The following is a 23,405-nucleotide window of genomic DNA, read 5'->3' as shown; positions in this document are numbered from 1 at the left end:
CTGCTGGGGTAAGGTCAGCCTTTGGTGACCCACCACCCGTGCCTTGTCTGTGGGTATTCTTTTTCACTGCTAAAACAGTACAGACAATGTGTGAGCAGGCACCTTCTGGGTACAATATATGCTTGTGCTTTGTTAAATATTAGTCAGGGACCATACCATTCTGCAGAATGTTCTTGTATTTGATTTTGACCTGCTGCCATGTCCGTTTTGGCCCGTTCATGTTTAATCTACACACACACACACACACACACACACACACTTAATGGAGTCACACTGCAAAAAATTACTTGCTATTTTTGTCTTGTTTTCAGTAAAAATATCAAAAATTAGCTTTATACAGTGTGATGGAGTTACTTTACACAATTTCACTCATATCTGCAGTGCATTTCAATAAAAAAAATTAACCGTTTCATAATTACAGTACAACTGCATTTTTGGAGATGTGAATTAAATATTTGAATTGTAATTGTGATGTTTCAGCGGAGCGGTGAGTGTGTAATTGTGCACTACTTACGCATTCAGGCGGTCTGCAATACTTTGCCACGCTTTTTCTCTTTGCTTTATCACTGTGGCGGTGTTGCCTTTCTTCTTAATTATATCTTTTACCTCCTCGTATGCCTCCATGAGGATTTGTGCTTCCGACGGGGAAAAGTACGCGGCTCTAGTTGCCATGGTAAATCAGTTAATCTGTGATCTGTGGCGGGGTCTATTTGAGTGAGCCGTGAGCGCGCACCTATCCAGGATTGGTTTCACCTGGCTTAATGAATCCGTGTCTGCTCATCCTGGCTTGGTCTTTGTGCAACCAATTAAGCCTGGACGCACATGTTTTGGCTTCATTGAGCTCAGCTGAGTCATTTATCCCGGATGTCTTAATTCTACTTTTGTGCAACAGGCCCCAGGTGGACCTACCGGCTTAAATAGCCCAACTAAACAAAACAAAAAACAGGTGTACTAATCAGACAAACACAACAGAAAAGGGAAAAGGGATCGGTGGCAGCTAGTAGGCCGGTGACGACGACCGCAGAGCGCCACCCGAACAGGAAGAGGGGCCACCTTCGGTAGGAGTCGTGACACAATCATAGCGCACTTAAATGAAAGGTGCAATGTAAAAGGAACACAACTTACTTCCAGTATAACCCATCAAAGGGAAAACAAAAGGAAAAGTTGCAAATAACAAAAACTTCACAAACACAGGAATGCATCTGATGGTGGTTCTGGAGGAGGGCTGCATAGTTGAATAGTCACCAAAAAAGAAGGGGGAAACGGGCTCTATGGCCACTGGAAAAGGGTCTTGGCTGAGGTCTGCTAGCCTCAGATGGTTCTGGCCCACTGGCAGCTAAAGGTTCTGACAGAGGTCGGATAGCATCTGTAGGCACTGGCCATGAGGGAAGGTTCTAGAGGACAGCTAGTCAATGGTGGTTCTGGAACTGGGTTTCACATGTTAAGGGATGTGGCTACATGGGCTGATGCAGACCAGACAAACTGGGCTTGAGTTAGGATCCTGGATTGAAGGAAAGCGGTTCCTGAACCAACAGTTGGTTATATTCATGGAAGTCATATCGGGTGGGTGCTATTGAAATATTTATCAAGTATTTTTGACATATAATGAAATTAAATTAGTAGAAAATCGCCAAACTCAAAAAAACACAAAATTAATTGCGATAGATTGTAAAGTCAAGATCCCTAAAAACCAATAGCAGTTGATTGTTTTCATGAAAGTCCTATGGGGTGGATGCTTTTTAAGTTTTAAGGAAGTATTTTTTTATGTACATTTATACATTTAAATTTACAGAAATTAACCAAAGTCAAACAATGCCAAGGTAATTTCTATAGATTGGACAGACAACGTCCCTGAACCAATAGCAGGTGGTTGTATTCATGAAAGTCATATGGGGTTGAAACTAATGAAGTTTTATCCAAGTATATATTTTTTTACATATAGTGAAATAAAAGGTGTTTAAAATAGCCCAAGTCAAAAATACAAATGTAGTTGCCATAGACAGACAAAGTACCTGAACCAATAACACTTGGTTGTATTCATTCAAGTGATATGGGGGTGGAAGCTATTAAAGTTTTAAGTAATTATTTTGCCTAAAAGCAAAAATACACACATAATTGCAATAACAAAGCGTGTAACTTCTTCACTATCATCAAATTATTCAGAATATATAATTGACTAAATTATTGCACTTTCCCTTGAAGAGGTATTGACGAGCAAAGTCAGAATATTTCATATAAAGCTAACTACACCGCAGTAGTGCTTAAATACAGTGTGGGTACTCTGTGTGGGTAATCTAGTCTCGGCTACAGGATGGGAATATTATGGATTTGAGCAAGATTTTTTTTATTTGTCCAATGGCAGTCAAGTGTCGATCATTTAACAAAAATTAGACCCTCAATATTTATTGGAAGGAGCATCAAATTCATCACTGTGCACTGTCGCCAGCCTGTGAAGTTGATTATAACTTATACTTATAGCCTAACTGCATGGGTTCCTGAGTTGTAGTTTGAGGACCACACTCCATATCATTGAGAGTGACTCCAAGTTTACTTCGATATATTGGCTATTAAATCAATATTTGTGCATAAAGGCGTTTCCACAGCCATTTTTTGCATTATTCATTTTACTGATAAAAAAGATCCCACCATGTCGAACGCACAAATTATGACAGATTTAACATTGTGGAGAGATTGTAGCTTCCATCAATGTAATTGTCTGTATCATTTCCAATCCCACAAGTATTTTTTTGTGTAAATACATATATTTAAATATATACAGTTGAAGTCGGAAGTTTACATAAACTTAGGTTGGAGTTATTAAAACTCGTTTTTCAACCACTCCACAAATTTCTTGTTAAACTTCTTGATGCACCCATCCGGTTAGGGGATCATTTTTGTCAACATCCGCTGAATTGCAGAGCGCCAAATTCAAATTAAATTACTAAAAATATTGAATTTTCATGAAATCACAAGTACAATATAGCAAAACACAGCTTAGCTTGTTGTTAATCCACCTGGCATGTCAGATTTCAAAAAAGCTTTTTGGCGAAAGCATACTAAGCGTTTATGTAAGGACATCTCTCTCAGCAGACAAAACATTACAAACAGCTAGCAGCAAAGTAGATTGGTCACGAAAGTCAGAAAAGCAATAAAATGAATTGCTTACCTTTGATGATCTTCGGATGTTTGCACTCACAAGACTCCCAGTTACACAATAAATGTTCCTTTGGTCCCATGAAGATAATTTTTATATCCAAAATACTTTCATTTGGTTGGCGCACTATGTTCAGAAATCCACAGGCTCGAGCGGTCACGACGGGGCAGACGAAAATTCTAAATAGTATCCGTAAAGTTCGTAGAAACGTGTCAAACGTTTTTTATAATCAATCCTTAGGTTGTTTTTACAATATATAATCGATAATATTTCAACTGGACTGTAGCTTCTTCAAAAGGAGAGAGAGAGAAAATGTCTGCTCCACTCTGTTGGCACATGCAAAACGTTGCTGGCACCCAGCCATACAATGACGCGATGTGATCTTTCTCCCTCATTTTCAAAATAAAAGCCTGAAACTATGTCTAAAGACTGTTCACACCATGTGGAAGCCATAGGTAAAGTAATCTGGTTGATATCCCTTTAAATGGAGGATAGGCATGCAATGGAACAGGGAGATTCATTTCTCTTAGGCACTTCCTGGCTGGATTTCCTCAGGTTTTCACCTGCAATATCAGTTCTGTTATACTCACAGACAATATTTTGACAGTTTTGGAAACTTTCAAGTGTTTTCTATCCTAGTCTGACAATTATATGCATATTCTACATTCTGGGACTGAGAAATAGGCAGTTTCATTTGGGTACGTGTTTCATCCAAACATCAAAATACTGCCCCCTACACTCAAGAGGTTTTAACAAACTATAGTTTTGGCAAGTCAGTTAGTGCATCTACTTTGTGCATGACACAAGCAATGTATCCAACAATTGTTTACAGACAGATTATTTCACTTATAATTCACTGTATTACAATTCCAGTGAGTCAGAAGTTCACATACCACAAGTTGACTGTGCCTTTAAACAGTTTGGAAAATTCCATAAAATGATGTCATGGCTTTAGAAGCTTCTGATAGGCTAATTGACATCATTTGAGTTAATTGGAGGTGTACCTGTGGATGTATTTCAAAGCCTACCTTCAAACTTAGTGCCTCTTTGCTTGACATCATGGGAAAACCAAAATAAATCCAAGACCTCAGAAAAACAATTGTAGACCTCCACAAGTCTGGTTCATCCTTAGGTGCAATTTCCAAAAGCCCGAAGGTACCACGTTCATCTGTACAAACAATAAATCGCAACTATAAACACCATGGGACCACGCAGCCGTCATACCTCTCAGGAAGGAGACCCGTTCTGTCTCCTAGAGATTAATGTACTGTTGTGTGAAAAGTGCAAATCAATCCCAGAACAACAGCAAAGGACCTTGTGAAGATGCTGGAGGAAACAGGTACAAAATAATCTATTTCCACAGTAAAACGAGTCCTATATCAACATAACCTGAAAGGCCACTCAGCAAGGAAGAAACCACTACTCCAAAACCGCTATAAAAAAGCCAGACTACGGTTTGCAACTGCAACTGCACAAAGATCGTACTTTTTGGAGAAATGTCCTCTGGTCTGATGAAACAAAAATAGAACTGTTTGGAGGAAAAAAGGGAGAAGCTTGCAAGCCGAAGAACACCATCCCAACCGTGAAGAACGGGGGAGGCAGCATCATGTTGTGGGGGTGATTTGCTGCAGGAGGGAATGATGCAATTCACAAAATAGATGGTATCATGAGGCAGGAAAATGATGTGGACATATTGAAGCAACATCTCAAGACATCAGTCAGGAAGTTAAAGCTTGGTCGTAAATGGGTCTTCCAAATGGACAATGACCCCAAGCATACTTCCAATGTTGTGGCAAAATGGCTTAAGGACAACAAAGTCAAGGTATTGGAGTGGCCATCACAACGCCCTGACCTCAATCCCATAGAAAATATGTGGGCATAACTGAAAAAGCGTGTGCGAGCAAGGAGGCCTACAAACCTGACTCAGTTACACCAGCTCTGTCAGGAGGAATGGGCAGAAAATTCACCCAACTTATTGTGGGAAGCTTATAGAAGGCTACCCGAAATGTTTGACCCAAGTTAAACAATTTACATTCTTAAAATAAAGTGGTGATCCTAACTGACCTAAGACAGGGAATTTTTACTAGGATTAAATGTCAGGAATTGTGAAAAACTGAGTTTAAATGTATTTGGCTAAGGTGTATGTAAACTTCCGACTTCAGCTGTAATTTAAAAACAGGTCGCTAGGTGTAGGCAAAACCATAAGCACATAGGTAAACTGTGATATGACTAAAGAGGGTGACTTTTCCACAAATAGACAGGTATTTTCCTGTCCATGGCAGCAAGATCTTATCTATTTTCTTAATATTCTATTATATTAAAATGTATTGGAGTGAGATTATTTCTTTCTTTCGGGATATGTATACCCAATATGTCCACATCCCCGCCAGACCATTTTATTGGTAAACTACACGGTAATTTAAAAGCTGTATTTTTTTAGTGAACCAATACGTAATAACACTTATCATAACTTGGTTTTAATCCAGAGAGGTTAGAAAAAATATCTAGATCCTCTATGAGGCTGTGGAGGGATTCAAATTGTGTATTTAAAAGAAAACATGAATCATCAGTGTACAATGACACCTTTGTTTTTAAACCCTGGATTTCTCATCCCTTAATATTTAATGTTGGTCTGATTTCAACAGCTAACATTTCAATGACAATAATAAATAGACATGCCGATAGTGGACAACCTTGTTTTACTCCTCTTGACAGTTTAAAACTTTCTGAGATGTAGCCATTATTTACTGTTTTACACCTATGGTTACTACACATTCTCCAAAATTGAAATATATAAACTCCAGTCGTACTTTATCAAATGCCTTTTCAAAGTCAGCTATGAAAACCAGGCCTGATTTCCCAGATCTTTCATTGCGTTCTATTGTTTCCAGTACTTGTCTTATATTATCTCCAATGTATCATCCTTGTAAAAACCTGTCTGATTAGGATGAATAATATCCAAAAATACCTTTTTAGTTCTATGCGCTAAGCATTTTGCTAGAATCTTTGCATCACAACACTGAAGTGTTTAAATGGACTGGATCTTTATATTTACCACTTGGATCCTGATTTACTAATAATGAAATCAGACCTTCTTGTTGAGTGTCCGATAATCTATCCTTTATATAGGAGTGGGTAAAACATGCTACTAATGGTCCTCTGAGTATATCGAAACTTTTCCCCCAATGCCTTGAGATGGATGAAATTATACCTTGAAGGCAGAACTCAGTGTGTCAGAGAGAGCAATGAGCTGTCGCCTACTTTTAGCTATGATGTGGGCATGCCCCAAGGGTCAATACTGGGGCCCCTCCTGTTCAGCCTGTACATTAATGATCTGCCTTGTGTCTGTACTGGGTCTGAAGTTCAAATGTATGCAGATGATGCAGTGATATATGTGTATGCAACGAGCAAACAACAAGCTGCACAAGAACTCACTACTGTAATGGCCCAGGTTACAAAGTGTCTCAGTGAGTTGTGTGTGCATCTCAATGTGAAAAAAACTGTCTGCATGTTCTTCACAGAGAGGGCAACAGGTGCTACTGAGACAGATGTCTATGTGTCAGGGGATAAGCTCCAGGTGGTATCTGATTTTAAGTACCTTGGCATCATACTTGATTCCAACCTCTCTTTTAAAAAGCAGGTGGAAAAAGCTCATTCAAATAACCAAATTCAACCTAGCTAATTTCCGATTTACACAAAATTGTTTGACTACACAGGTAGAAAAACTGTACTTCAAATCTATGATACTCCCCCACTTAACATACTGCTTGACTAGTTGGGCCCAAGCTTGCTGTTCAACATTAAAACCCGTTCAGTCTCTCTACAAACAAGCTCTCAAGGTGCTTGATAGGAAGCCCAATAGCCATCATCACTGTTACATCCTCAGAAAGCATGAGCTCCTGAGTTGGGTAAATCTTGAGCAATACACCGACGCATGTCTTGTATTCAAGATCCTAAATGGCCTGGCTCCCCCTCCACTCAGTACTTTGTTAAACAGAAAACCCAAACATATGGCAGCAGATCCACAAGGTCTGCCATGAGAGGTGACTGTAAAGTTCCCTTAAGGAAAAGCACCTTGAGTCAATCTGCTTTCTCTGTGAGAGCTTCCCATGTCTGGAATACACTGCCATCAGACACACATAACTGCACCACATATCACACTTTCACAAAATGCATGAAGACATGGCTAAAGGTCAATCAGATTTGTGAACATAATCCCTACCTAGAATGATATAAGAAAGTAATCAAGACAACTAGTTTGATTGAGCCGCCATATATCCACTAATTACAATATATCCATGAAAATGATGATTTCTTTAAGTGCATGAGGATGATAGTTTGTAGAGTGATTTCCTTTATGGTCATAGGGGTATTTAAAACCATATTAAAATATCCCACCATGATAAAATTGTCTTCTATTGCTTGTTTGGTTGATAAATTACTATATATATCTTCAAAGAAGCTTGGATCATCATTATTTGGACCGTATAGATTAATGATCCATATCTGTTTATGGTACAATAACATATTCAAAATAATCCATCTACCACGCTGCACTTTGGTCCTCCTCTTCTTCCACCAACGGCCGTTACAAGTATTCAGACACTTTGTTATGAGACTCGAAATTGAGCTCAGGTGCATCTTGTTTCCATTGATCATCCTTGAGATGTTTCAACAACTTGATTGGAGTCCACCTGTGGTAAATTCAACTGATTGGACATGATTTGGAAAGTCACACACCTTTCTAGATAAGGTCCCACAGTTGACCATGAGAAACAAGATTATCTGGTCTGATGAAAACAAGATTGAACAATTTGCAAATTCGTATCAAAATTTCTGTTAATTAATATCATCACCCCTTTTGAATTTCTTTGGCCACGGGATAAATATATTTAGCCTCCCCAGTCCTTTTTCCACACAACTTCATCTAAAATTCTTGAATGAATTTCTTGTAAACAATAGATACAGTATTATATTCCTTATCTTTTAGCCAGGTAAATACTGATCGTCTTTCCTTATTATTTTCTAAGCTATTAAAATTATAACTGGCTATACTTGTTTCACCATTTACCATAATGAAATGCAAGTTCCAAATCTATTTATCATAATATATGTTTGTAAACTCACCATTAAAAAGTACCATGGTGATTGAGTGTCCATGTACAGTTGAAGTCGGAAGTTTACATACACCTTAGCCAAATACATTTAAACTCAGTTTTTCACATTTCCTGACATTTAATCCCAGTAAAAAATTCCCTGTCTTGGGTCAGTTAGGATGACCACTTTATTTTAAGAATGTGAAATATCAGAATAATAGGAGAGAAAATTATTTATTTCAGATTAATTTTTTTCATCACATTCCCAGTGGGTCAGAAGTTTACATACACTCAATTAGTATTTGGTACCATTGCCTTTAAATTGTTTAACTTGGGTCAAATGTTTTGGGTAGCCTTCCACAAGCTTCCCACAATAAGTTGGGTGGATTTTGGCCCATTCCTCCTGACAGAGCTGGTGTAACTGAGTCAGGTTTGTAGGCCTCCTTGCTCGCACAAGCTTTATCAGTTCTGCCCACATATTTTCTATAGGTGTGAGGTCAGGGCTTTGTGATGGCCACTCCTGTCACTCCCTGAACATTGGTTCTCTATAGTGTAGTAGGTCAGGGTGTGACTAGGGGGTGTTCAATATTTCTATGTTGGTGTTTTGTATGGTTCCCAATTAGAGGTAGCTGGTAATTGTTGCACTTGTGTTCGTGGCATATTGTTTTGTGTTTGTGCATGTGCACCACTACTTTCACGTTTCGTTATTGTTTTTGTTTAAAGTTTCACCGTAATAAAGATGTGGAACTTTAATCGCGCTGCGCCTTGGTCCGCTCATTACGACAATTTATTGTGACAGAATATCCCACCAAGCAAGGACCAAGCAGCGTGTGCCGGAGGTAAAGGAGTTTTGGACCTGGGAAGAAATTATGGGAGGTTGTGAGACCCTTCCTTGGAAGGAGGCACCAAGGAAGGTGGAAGGACAGCGACAGCGCCGGGGACCGCGGCCACAGAAACCTCAAGATTTTTTTTTTGGGGGGGGCAGCTCTCCGCACCCTTCCTGAAGTGTGTGTCACCAGTCCTGTGCCACCTGTGCCGACTCCACACACCAGGCCTCCAGTGCATCTCCCCAGGCCGGTACGTCCTGTGCCAGCTCCCCGCACTCGCCCTGAAGTGCGTGTCACCGGTCCGGTGCCACCTGTGCCGGCTCCATGCACCAGACCTCTCCCTGTAGTGCGTCTCCCCAGCCTGGTACTTCCAAAGCCAGAGCCTTCCTCTGCGCCAGTGCCCAGTCCAGGCACGGTGTCCAGTCCAGCTCCAAGGCCGGAGCCTTCCTCTGCGCCGGAGCCCAGTCCAGGCACGGTGTCCAGTCCAGCTCCAAGGCCGGAGCCTTCCTCTGCGCCGGAGCCCAGTCCAGGTACGGTGTCCAGTCCCGCTCCAGGGCAGGAGTCTTCCTCTGCGCCGGTGCCCGCTGTCACGCCCTGACCATAGAGAGCCCTTGGTTCTCTATGGTGTAGTAGGTCAGGGTGTGACTATGGGGGTGTTCTAGCTAAATATTTCTATGTTGGTGTTTTGTATGGTTCCCAATTAGAGGCAGCTGGTAATCGTTGTCTCAAATCGGAGATCATATTTAGGAAGCCATTTGTCCCACCTGTGTTTGTGGGATATTGTTTTGTGTTTGTGCATGTGCACCACTAGTTTCACGTTTCGTTATTGGTTTATTGTTTTTGTTTAAAGTTTCACTGTAATAAAGATGTGGAACTTCAATCATGCTGCGCCTTGGTCCGCTCATTACGACGATCGTGACAACTCCAATACCTTGACTTTGTTGTCCATTGGCCATTTTTCGACAACATTGGAAGTATACTTGTGGTCATTGTCCATTTGGAAGACCCATTTGCGACCAAGTTTTAACTTCCTGACTGATGTCTTGAGATGTTGCTTCAATATATCCACATAATTTTCCCGCATCATGATGCCATCTATTTTGTGAAGTGCACCAGTCCCTCCTTCAGCAAAGCACCCCCACAACAGGATGCTGCCACCCCTGTGCTTCACGGTTGGGATGGTGTTCTTCGGCTTGCAAGCCTCACGCTTTTTCCTAACGATGGTCATTATGGCCAAACAGTTCTATTTTTGTTTCATCGGACCAGAGGACATTTCTCCAAAAAGTATGATCTTTGTTCCCATGTGCAGTTGCAAACCATAGTCTGGATTTTTTTATGGCGGTTTTGGAGCAGTGACTTCTTCCTTGCTGAGTGGCCTTTCAGGTTGTCGATATAGGACTCGTTTTTACTGTGGATATAGATACGTTTGTACCTGTTTCCTCCAGCATCTTCACAAGGTCCTTTGCTGTTGTTCTGGGATTGATTTTGTTCTGGGATCACTTTTCACACCACAGTATGTTCATCTCTAGGAGACAGAACGCGTCTCCTTCCTGAGCGGTATGACGGCTGCGTGGTCCCATGGTGTTTATAGTTGCGTACTATTGTTTGTACAGATGAACCTGGTACCTTCAGGCATTTGGAAATTGCTCCCAAGGATGAACCAGACTTGTGGAGGTCTACAATTTTTTGTCTGAGGCCTTGGATGATTTCTTTTGATTTTCCCATGATGTCAAGCAGAAAGAGTTTGAAGGTCGGCCTTGAAACAACATATCCACAGGTACAACTTCAATTGACTTAAAATATATAAATTAGCCTATCAGAAGCTTCTAAAGCCATGACATAATTTTCTGGAATTTCCAAGCTGTTTAAAGGCACAATCATCTTAGTGTATGTAAACTTCTGACCCACTGGAATTGTCATACAATGAATTATAAGCAAAATAATCTGTCTGTAAGCAATTGTTGGAAAAATAACTTGTCATGCACAAAGTAGATGTCCTAACCGACTTGCCAAAACAATAGTTTGTTAACAAGAAATTTGTGGAGTGGTTGAAAAAAAAAAAAATAGTTTTAACGACTCCAACCTAAGTGTATGTAAACTTCCGACTTCAACTGTGGCTATACCATGATATTTGCATTGCTCCTAAGTAAACCTCCAATTGATCCCAACTATTTCACCCGCTAAAACCCCTCCCCAACCCAAGTTGGCTTGTCATCCCAGTGACCGGCAGACCATCACTGTCCCCCCAGATTCCAGGACCCCCGAGAGATCGGGACCCACCCTTTGAAAAGAGCTCACAGTGCCACCCGCAGAACTCACTCTCACCTCGATTTGCATTATGTATATATAAATAACAATTTCTGTTTTTCTTAATATCCATAATTAACTATTCATATTTGTAATAATATAGGAAGGTCATGCAAAGGATTGTTACCTCTTACCAGGATTGCCATTACAAAAGTGACATTTTGGCAAGCAATTATTATTTTAGCAAACAATTGTGATTCATCCTATATTGTCCCTAACTATCTTCACTCCCTAGCAACACTTGTGGGATACATACACACACACATAAACATTCATACACACTCAACCCCTTTCTCCCACAAACAACCATATACACAGATGCTCAACAGTTGTTCCATTCCAGAGCCCAACTCAAAAAAGGACTTTATTTACAAATGCATATACAGTTGCAGCTGTATGAGAAGGCATGCAATATTGAGCAACTATTGACAAAAATGGGGAAATTTGATGAACCAATGTCAAGTCCTAGGTGATGGAGATCAGAAACACCACCCTTCCCCTGAAACACACACACGCTGGTCCCCCGTTGTGACCATATTCCCAAGCATCTCTGTGCAGTCAGACCATTGATGATTTTGTGCCACCAGGGTCACAATAATATGCCCCCTCTCTGAATGTCTGAGTGTGACCCCCTCCCCATGGGTTACTGCAGCTAGTTTTGCCAGCACTGCTACTGTCTGGGTGGGGGCACCCCACCGGAATCCCCACCGGCTAGGTAAAAGGTTGTCAAGGTTCTCATTAGCAGCTTTGAGAATTTCCTTGTATATTATGCTCTCCCAGCAGGGGGCTTTGGCTTTGTAGGACCAACCCTGCCAGGCAGGCTCAGGAACTTGAGAGGGCTGTACTGCTTTAGAAGGTCTCTGACCACATTCATCTTTCTGATTTGGCTGCGTACAGGCTACTTACAGTAGGCCCATAAAACAGATAAGGACTTCACCTTAGTGTATGGGAAACTCAGGTAGGTGTCTAAGGTATAGGATTGGGGACCGTTCCATCATGATAGGACAGTAAATAAATAAACTACATTCATAATTAATTTTAAAATGTATATCCCATATCTGCACAAAATTGGAGCTCTCTCTCACAACCCCTGCTCACAAACACAGGGGCTCTGGGATTTGCAACCCCTGAGCTTTTTCACTCACTTAACTACACACTTTTCCGAACACAAAAACACACACCCCACTTTCCATCACAATACATCTGCACATAACCACATACTGTGTCTTCTCTGTCCTCTGTTTGCTGTGTTGTATCTCAACCACGTTGATTGAGTACTTCTGTGTTCCAGTTTGTTATATTTGAAGATGTATTATTTTGCTAATTATCCTTTCTTCTAAATGCTGTTTTATCAGATTATGAAATACTATAAATGGATCATCTAATACAAATGAGTTTCCAACATTCCCTGTCTAGAATGGTATGGTGTAGTAGTAGTATATTTCTTTAACAATTGTTGTATCTTATTGCTTTTCTATATATTTTTTTATTACAATCCCTACCATGGCTAGCATTGGGTGTTCCATGATTCGACTCCTGTAGGAGAACTTTGTTATTTTCAGAATAGTTATGGAGTAGTCTTTGTGTCTCGGAACATTTGGTTGTCAATGTATAGTTTATCGACTACGAGAGCTACACACTTCCCTTTAATATATTCTCCTTGAGGATTGGGTACAGAACTTTGTGCCGTTCTGCAATTTCCTTCAGGAACTGATCATTCATGCCTACGTTCGTGTCAACAAGTCTTTTACCCAGGGTTTTAATCATTGTTTTATCTTTAAAGAAAGCAAATTTGGCAACGATTGGGTTCTCATATCTCCGTCCTCTCTGTTGGATTTTGTTCGACAGCGTCGCGTGGGATCTGAAGCGGCTTAAGGAAGAACTCTCTAACTACAGATTCAGGAACTTCTCCTTCTTTCTCTTGGATACCTGTAAGTACCAGATTCTCTCTCATGGATCTAGTCTGTATGTCAAGTAAGGCTTCTCTCAGAAAGATGTTTTCCTTTTTAAGTTCATTAACTTCGGTTTCAATCTTATTGACTATATCTTTTAGCTTGTTTGTTTATTTTTCCAATGTCGCAGCTCATCTCGAGGCTTGCCTTCAACTCCTTTATATCCTTACTGACTAATTTGAGTACGCCCAGTTTGTCATTTATTGATTTTAACAGCTCGGTGTCCACCCTTTCCATTCCCGGTGGTGAAAAGCTTAAATCGTCTGTGTCCATTGAAGAGTCACATTTCTTTTCGGGATTGGTTCTCCTTTTTTACTCTCCATTATGTTTGGGAGTTGCTTGTTTTTGTACTTTTAGTCAATATATTTTTCTAGCCTTATGATTTGTTTTGTTTTGTTATCCAGATTGAAGGTTATTACCCATCAATTTGTGAAGTGCTAATAATTAGTCTAACTTACCGATATTGAATATTGCGTTTTTATCTTGAGGTGATCCGCCATCTTGCTCCCTGCTTCTTGCTTATTTGTCAGCACTTATAAAATTGTACCGCAACTTCCTGTTTCCATCATAGCTGTTGTAAAAGAAAATGTTACATGACTTTAATAACATAAAATCTGTGGATGGAAATGTGGTTACTGTGAGTGTGAAAATCACCCCACCGTTCAAATAACATGAATAAATCTATATATTTTTCTCTCCCCTTTCATGGCCTTCGAGTAAATATCATGGCTGTCTTATAAGGAAATCAGACCTACTCAAGGAAATTATATTTGTTATTGCGTGTCGTATGACAAGAATATACATTAAACATAGCATATCAAGTGTGTGTGTGTGTGTGTGTGTGTGTGTGTGTGTGTTCAAGTTTTATTATCACATGTACAAGCACAGAGAAATGCTTAATTTGCAAATGCTACACAACTGCAGTAATCACTATCAAAATAGTATAACTAATAACAAATGATGTATTATTTTTTATTATTTATACTATTTTGATATTTATTATTGCAGCTTACAAGTTAAGCATATACAGTGCATATTCAGACCCCTTGACTTTCTCCACATTTTGTTACTTTACAGCCTTATTCAAAAATGGATTTAAAATAAACAATACCACATAATGACAAAGCAAAAACAGGTTTTAAGAAATGCTTGCAAATGTATTAAAACTGAAATATCACATTTAAATAAGTATTCAGACCCTTTACTCAGTACTTTGTTGAAGCACCTTTGCCAGTGATTACAGCCTCAAGTCTTCTTGGGTATGACGTTACAAGCTTGGCACACCTGTATTTATGAGAGTTTCTCCCATTCTTCTCTGTAGATACTCTCAAGCTCTGTCAGATTGGATGGGGGGGGTGTAGCCGGACAGCTATTTTCAGGTCTCTCCAGAGATGTTCGATTGGGTTCAAGTCCAGACTCTGGTTGGGCCACTCAAAGACATTCAGAGACTTGTCCCGAATCCACTCCTGCGTTGTCTTGGCTGTGTGCTTAGGGTCAATGTCCTGTTGGAAGGTGAACCTTCGCCCAGTCTGAAATTCCTGAGCGCTCAGGAGCAGGTATTCATCAAGTATCTCTCTGTACTTTGCTCCGTTCATCTTTCCCTCGATCCTAACTAGTTTGCCAGTCCCTGCCGCTGAAAAACATCCTCACAGTATGATGTTGCCATCCCCGTAGGGATGGTGCCAGGTTTCCTCCAGACATGACGCTTGGCATTCATGACAAAGAGTTCAATCTTGGTATCATCAGACCAGAGAATCTTGTTTCTCATAGTCTGAAAGTCCTTTAGGTGCCCTTTGGCAAATTCCAAGCAGGCTGTCATGTGCGATTCACTGAGGAGTGGCTTCCGTCTGGCCACTCTACCATAACAGCCTGATTGGTGGAGTGCTGCAGAGATGATTGTCCTTCTGGAATGTTCTCCCGTCTCCACAGAGGAAATGGACTTCTGTCAGAGTGACCATCAGGTTCTTGGTCACCTCCCTAGATCTGTTCCTCGACACAATCCTGCCTCGAAGCTCTACAAACAGTTCCTTCGACCTCATGGCTTGGTTTTTGCTCTGACATGCACTGTCAACTGTTGGACCTGATATAGACAGGTGTGTGCCTTTCCAAATCATGTCCAATCAATTGAATTTACCACAGGTGGAATCCAATCATGTTGCAGAAACATCTGAAGGATGATCAATGGAAACAGGATGCATCTGAACTCAATTGTGAGTCTCATAGCAAAGGGTCTGAATACCTATGTAAATAATAATCATTTTTATGTTGATTTTTTTTTACATTTGCAAATATTTCAAAATAATCTGTTTTTGCGCTTTGTCACTATGGGGTTTTGCGTGTAGATTGATGAGGAAATTGATTTAGTTAATCCAATTTAGAATGAGGCTGTAATGTAACAAAATGTGGAGAAAGTCAAGGGGTCTGAATTCTTTCCGAATACACTGTATACTGTATAATAAAGAAAACACAAGAAATAAGAAAAAAGAAAAAAGAGAGGAGTATACAGGGTAAAATGTACAATGTGCAGGGATACTGGAGTATGTGAGATATACAGTTGAAGTCAGAAGTTTACATACACTTAGGTTGGAGTCATTAAAACTCATTTTTAACCACTCCACACATTTCTTGTTAACAAACTATAGTTTTGCCAAGTCGCTTAGGACATCTACTTTGTGCATGACACAAGTACTTTTTCCAACAATTATTTGCAGACAGATTATTTCACTTATAATTCACTGTATCACAATTCCAGTGGGTCAGAAGTTTACATACACTAAGTTGACTGTGCCTTTAAACAGCTTGGAAAATTACAGAAAATGATGTCATTGCTTTAGAATCTTCTGATAGGCTAATTGACATCACTTGAGTCAATTGGAGGTGTACCTGTGAATGTATTTCAAGGTCAACCTTCAAACTCAGTGCCTCTTTGCTTGACATCTACAGAACGGCATAGTCAAGATGGCCGAACGGCATAGGCAAGATGCAGTAGATGGTATAGAGTACAGTATATACATTTGAGATGAGTAATGTAGGGTATGTAAACATTATATAACGTGGCATTGTTTAAAGTGGCTAGTGATACATTTATTACATCAAGATGTCAAGATGCAGTAGATGGTATAGAGTACAGTATATACATATGAGATGAGTAATGTAAGGTATGTAAGTAAATATTATATAAAGTGGCAAGTGATACATTTACAGTGCCTTGCGAAAGTATTCGGCCCCCTTGAACTTTGCGACCTTTTGCCACATTTCAGGCTTCAAACATAAAGATATAAAACTGTATTTTTTTGTGAAGAATCAACAACAAGTGGGACACAATCATGAAGTGGAACAACATTTATTGGATATTTCAAACTTTTTTAACAAATCAAAAACTGAAAAATTGGGCGTGCAAAATTATTCAGCCCCTTTACTTTCAGTGCAGCAAACTCTCTCCAGAAGTTCAGTGAGGATCTCAGTGAGTGATCCAATGTTGACCTAAATGACTAATGATGATAAATACAATCCACTTGTGTGTAATCAAGTCTCCGTATAAATGCACCTGCACTGTGATAGTCTCAGAGGTCCGTTAAAAGCGCAGAGAGCATCATGAAGAACAAGGAACACACCAGGCAGGTCCGAGATACTGTTGTGAAGAAGTTTAAAGCCGGATTTGGATACAAAAATATTTCCCACGCTTTAAACATCCCAAGGAGCACTGTGCAAGCGATAATATTGAAATGGAAGAAGTATCAGACCACTGCAAATCTACCAAGACCTGGCCGTCCCTCTAAACTTTCAGCTCATACAAGGAGAAGACTGATCAGAGATGCAGCCAAGAGGCCCATGATCACTCTGGATGAACTGCAGAGATCTACAGCTGAGGTGGGAGACTCTGTCCATAGGACAACAATCGTATATTGCACAAATCTGGCCTTTATGGAAGAGTGGCAAGAAGAAAGCAATTTCTTAAAGATATCCATAAAAAGTGTCGTTTAAAGTTTGCCACAAGCCACCTGGGAGACACACCAAACATGTGGAAGAAGGTGCTCTGGTCAGATGAAACCAAAATTGAACTTTTTGGCAACAATGCAAAACGTTATGTTTGGCGTAAAAGCAACACAGCTGAACACACCATCCCCACTGTCAAACATGGTGGTGGCAGCATCATGGTTTGGGCCTGCTTTTCTTCAGCAGGGACAGGGAAGATGGTTAAAATTGATGGGAAGATGGATGGAGCCAAATACAGGACCATTCTGGAAGAAAACCTGATGGAGTCTGCAAAAGACCTGAGACTGGGACGGAGATTTGTCTTCCAACAAGACAATGATCCAAAACATAAAGCAAAATCTACAATGGAATGGTTCAAAAATAAACATATCCAGGTGTTAGAATGGCCAAGTCAAAGTCCAGACCTGAATCCAATCGAGAATCTGTGGAAAGATCTGAAAACTGCTGTTCACAAATGCTCTCCATCCAACCTCACTGAGCTCGAGCTGTTTTGCAAGGAGGAATGGGAAAAAATGTCAGTCTCTCGATGTGCAAAACTGATAGGGACATACCCCAAGCGACTTACAGCTGTAATCGCAGCAAAAGGTGGCGCTACAAAGTATTAACTTAAGGGGGCTGAATAATTTTGCACGCCCAATTTTTCAGTTTTTGATTTGTTAAAAAAGTTTGAAATATCCAATAAATGTCGTTCCACTTCATGATTGTGTCCCACTTGTTGTTGATTCTTCACAAAAAAATACAGTTTTATATCTTATGTTTGAAGCCTGAAATGTGGCAAAAGTTCGCAAAGTTCAAGGGGGCCGAATACTTTCGCAAGGCACTGTATTACACCAATTTTTCCATTATTAAAGTGGCTAGAGTTGAGTCAGTATGTTGGCAGCAGCCACTCAATGTTAGTGATGACTGTTTAACAGTCTGATGGCCTTGAGATAGAAGCTATTTTTCAGTCTCTCTGTCCCCGCTTTGATGCACCTGTACTGACCTTGCCTTCTGGATGATAGCGTGGTGAACAGGCAGTGGCTCGGGTTGTTGTTGTCCTTGATGATCTTTTTGGCCTTCCTGTGACATCGGGTGGTGTAGGTGTCCTGGAGGGCATGTAGTTTGCCCCCGGTGATACGTTGTGCAGACCTCACTACCCTCTGGAGAGCCTTATGGTTATGGGCGGAGCAGTTTCCGTACCAGGCGGTGATACAGCCAGACACGATGCTCTCGATTGTGCATCTGTAAAAGTTTGAGTCTTTTTGGTGACAAGCCGAAACGAGTCCTATATCAACATAAGATGAAAGGCCACTCAGCAAGGAAGAAGCCACTGCTCCAAAACCGCCATAAAAAAGCCAGACTATGGTTTGCAACTGCACATGGGGACAAAGATCGTACTTTTTGGAGAAATGTCCTCTGGTCTGATGAAACAAAAATAGGGGGTGACAGCATCATGTTGTGGGGGTGCTTTGCTGCAGGAGGGACTGGTGCACTTCACAATATAGATGGCATCATGAGGCAGGACAATTATGTGGATATAGTGAAGCAACATCTCAAGACATCAGTCAGGAAGTTAAAGCTTGGTCGCAAATGGGTCTTCCATATGGACAATGACCCCAAGCATACTTCCAAAGTTTTGGCAATATGGCTTAAGGACAACAAAGTCAAAGTATTGGAGTGGCCATCACAAAGCCATGACCTCAATCCCATAGAAATTTTGTGGGCAGAACTGAAAAAGCGTGTGTGAGCAAGGAGGCCTACAAATCTGATTCAGTTGCACCAGCTCTGTCAGGAGGAATGGGCCAAAATTCACCCAACTTATTGTGGGAAGCTTGTGGAAGGCTACCCGAAACATTTGACTGAACTGTAACTCAGTAAAACCTTTAAGATTGTTGCATTTATGTTGCATTTATATTTTCGTTCAGTGTAGAACCCCTTTGTAGGGTTCTTTGAACAGAGGCCCAGGGGTTTTTCTTCAAAATTGTTTCCATATAGAACCCTTGGGTTGCATATAGGGTTCTATATGGGGTTCAGTTCCATATAGAGCCTTAAGGGGTGCCATGTATGAAGCATCCAGATGCTGTTATTCTAAGAGTGTAGACTCATTCCATTGCTTATCAAAATGTTGGTATCCGTTTTGTAAATCCTGAGTCAGCATGTTTTAGAATTCAACCCAAATGATGCAAAACATATTGGCCTTGCATATTATATCAGCCTCGATCCCAGCTCTTACAGTTGGGTTTTATTATGATTCCAAAGAGAGATAAAGTAGCCTACACCCGGTGAAATTAAACGAGTTATTTCTCTTTCTGCCTCGTAGATTCTGGCATCGATGTTTATTTACAATGGAGGCTCCCTCATATTACGCATAATGAGTCGCAAAGGCAGACACAATAGTGCGCACAATGGGGTGTTGTGCTCTCCATTTCGCAGGAGATGGGCTTTTTGATTGGGTTGTGTGCGCCCTGAAAAACACAGTCGGGGATAAAAGTAGTCTACAAACCAAGGTTTTATTTAGACTGTTCTCAATCGGCCAATAATAATTTTTGACCCGCTGCATTGTCTTCCTGACTTTCGCTGAGCCATATTTCAAAGTAACTATGGGGCCTAGCCCTTTGAAGAAAGTGAATACCTCTCCCTCCCTCCATCTCTCTCTCTCTCTCTCTATCGCCCGCACGCCCGCCTACCCTACCTTCCACTGAAGAAAGTGACTACCCCTTTGAAGAAAGTAAATAGTATATACCTCTCCCTCCATCTATATCTATATATATACTGAGGCGATATAGTATATATATTCTATATCGCCTTCCCTCCCACCCTCCGCTCCAGGCCCTCCGTGTTATTGAGAGGAGAGAAAGCGAATGAAAAAGAAACAATGCAGTGCATGAAACCTAATATTAATCTCCCCGTTCTTTATACAGACCACGCGCAAGGCATGGTGCACGTCTTTAAATGGTTATTGAGTGTTCACACAGCTGCGCAGTTCTCCCTTGTGTGCCAAAACAGCTTGGTAAATGGTCAGACTTGGCCTTTGAATAGAACCTTGGAAGAAGTCTCTGTTTGCTCAGTGAAGACCATCAGATATATTTGTAAATATGATTCAAGTGTCTACATAAGAACCAAATCATATAGCCTATTATTTGTGAGTATGCCTGTCAGGCCTCTACCTACTATTTGACAAGGCTGAGAAAATAAATTCAAAACTGTGTCCACATAATAATGCAACAACATCATATAATTTAATATAAATAGAGATATCTTTATTCATAGAAAAAAAACTGTTTACACAAAATATATCTGTTTAAAATCGCATATGTACACTTTAGGAGGCTAGGAAAAACTGAGAGCAAGTGCATACATTGATAAAGGTCTCCATCCCACGTAAAACCCTTCAATCTTTAACGGGAGGATGTCTAATATATTGTGACCAATCGCATGACACAGACATATGTGCCAATTCAATTGTCCAGTTGTCCAGTCATACTTATCACATCTCGTGAGCTCTCACTGTCAGCAAAGTGGCAGTGTTCGGGGTTGCAGAACATTTGCATTTATCTCAATTAACAAAAAATACGTCTTTATATTTAAAAATAAGAATTTCAATTTCAGACAATGTACACCCACAAAGTTCATTTCAGGTCGCGGGTCATCTTCGATACAATCTCCCCATCAGATGCAGTCAGTTGAAGGAGTCTTGCCCTTATCTGAAACTGGTGTCAACAGCAAAGTCCTTGAGCCACAACCGTGTACCTCTTCTTGGCTACTGTGCGGACTGCACCGCTGCTGTTTCATTTATTAATGCACTTATTCAAAGTCATCAATAAATAAATAATTCCAAGCATCACCCTGCAGTCATTCGACGCTTTGTCCATGCGTGAGCGCACACAGTATCTGCCCCTGTTGTTCCGAGGGGAACCAAAGGGCCGTTCGTTGTACTCCCTCCTCTCTTGTAGCATAGCAACGGTAACTCTGCTTTACTTTCCTCTTTCTTATTGCTTTCCACCTGCAAACGCTGCCTGGTGAGGGGAGAGAGAGAGCAAGTTGGTGCCAAGAGAGTGTTCACGGGTGCCTCGCCTTGCAGAGTGAATCGAATAACTTGACATTATTTTCAACTTCGAGTCACTTCTGTTAGAAGAAACCCCTGTCTATACACAGGTGCCCTGCCTATACACAGGTGCTGTGGGATGGTAACGACAATTAGGCTACCGGTGTCTCAGTATCTGTCGAACCAGGTGGTAAAGTCCAGCAGCTCCTGCTCCTCAGAGCTCAGGGGCTCATAGCTCCCCTCGTCGGAGGAACAGGTGGAGTGGGGTGACTCTGGCTCGGCGGAGTAGCTGTTGGAGATGGTAGGGGAAGGCACCCCGCACTGGAAGGCGGCTGACACAGCATCATGCTCGTCTAGTAGCTGCTGCAGAGCTCGAATATACTCCACGGCGGACCGCAGCGTCTCCACTTTGCTCATCTTCTTGTTGGCTGCCCCGTTGGGCACGTGCTGACGCAGCGTCTGAAAGCCCATGTTGACCTGCTTGACTCGGTTCCTCTCGCGCTCGTTTCGCCGAGCCACGGCAACAGGGAGTTGCTGAGGGATGGAGTACCCGAGTCCGTTAAAGCTGAGCCGCCGCTTGCAGCGCAGGAGCTCCGGGGAGCTGGAGCGCTGTCTTTTCAGCACGGTGGTCTTGCTTTGGTAGCCGGCTGCAGTGGTGTCATTGGGGAGTGCGCACTCCTGGGCTGGAGCGTGCAGGGTGATAGTGGTGCGTCTCTCCGTCAGTACAAATGGGCATGCGTTCTGCGCCAGTTGCGTGGTGGTGATGGTGGTAGTCTCCATCTTGGTCGGTGGTGAGACAGACCTACTGACAGATGGGATTTGCAACAGCGCACCCTCACTGACAGAGAAGAAGAAAATATAGACAGAGGTTGACAGTGCACTGCTCTCGTGTCCTTCGCGTGGGGACCGTGTGGCTATAGCTGAAGCGCTGTGGCTTTTTGGTGTCCAAGTCTTTCTTGACCGCGCTTGCTTACTCCACGAGCCGATCTGACCCAAACTTTGGCAGCACTCCTCTTTTCAACACGCGCCCCACACCCCACCCCTTTGGAGATGCACGCTTCCCCGCGAGGCCCCGCCCCGCTGTGTGATTCTTCTGCTAGCCTACTCCGCGAGCCAGGCGCGTGGCTCCAGGAGCTCAATAAACAATCCCGAGCTTTCACTGCGCCAGGAGCACGCGCTGGGCTCATTTACATTCCAATGTCTCCAACTTGAAAGCCCAGTGGTGGATTCAAACGGCCTGCAACCGGGCAAAAGGAAAGCAAGACAGAGAGAAAGAAAAAAATAGGAGAGAATGAAAAAAGTGAATGGTTTGGTGCTTTAAATGCCTTTTGAATTTGACAATGTACCCCTGGCACGTCTTCAAATTATCAGTCTCTCCCCTTCCATCCTTCTTCTCTCGCTCTTTAAAATCCCAAATACCAAGGACGCTCTCTCCGGTATCCAGGCTACAGCCATTAAGAGGAAAATAAAAAGGCAAGCGTGTCTCTGTGTAGAATTATAGACCTTGCATAGAAACACGATTCATTTAAGGTAATATGAGTTGTGGGTATGTCTGCCGTGCCCAATGACCGCACAACGAGTGCGCTACAGGTGCACATTGTCTGCATAGAGATTCAAGCATCTACTGCCTGGCAATATCGGCAGCTGACGATCGGTTGGATTCTGTGCCATTCCAACACTCAAATGCAAGCCTCAATTGTCATTCGTAAAACGTATATTCGCCAATATGGATTTGGCTATTTAGTCTACACATATGTTATAACTAGGCCTATTCAACGAGGCAGTTATTACGCACATTGGACGTATTAATAAATATACAACTTTAGGTACCACCCTGAACTTTGTTTTCGTTTGAGGCGATTTTCCCCTTGGTCAATGTTGGATTGTCGTTTTCAGCACCACATTCGACTGGACAGCACGTTGCAACAACAGTCCTTACATTATTTATGGTCAAATGGCTGCACAAACCTAATCCTCCACATAATGTGTAAAAAGGACAATAGGCTTTTTGATTATTCCTTATTCCATTGTTTATAGAATTTCAAAATG

At 41.5% G+C, this 23,405-nt stretch overlaps 1 pseudogene across 1 annotated transcript; it reads right to left on the bottom strand.

Annotated features, from left to right (window-relative positions):
* Window positions 1-20,549: 20,549 nt before the first annotated feature.
* On the bottom strand, window positions 20,550-22,367 carry LOC110522265 (achaete-scute homolog 1b pseudogene; annotated as a pseudogene). The gene has a single exon (XR_016494878.1). The product of XR_016494878.1 is annotated as an achaete-scute homolog 1b pseudogene (transcript).
* Between the last annotated feature and the right edge of the window lie 1,038 nt (window positions 22,368-23,405).

The sequence above is a fragment of the Oncorhynchus mykiss genome, chromosome 1, assembly GCF_057628025.1.
Source record: "Oncorhynchus mykiss isolate SJ-2025 chromosome 1, ASM5762802v1, whole genome shotgun sequence".
Classification (NCBI taxonomy): domain Eukaryota; kingdom Metazoa; phylum Chordata; class Actinopteri; order Salmoniformes; family Salmonidae; genus Oncorhynchus; species Oncorhynchus mykiss.
This window is presented reverse-complemented; position numbering and strand designations above follow the sequence as displayed.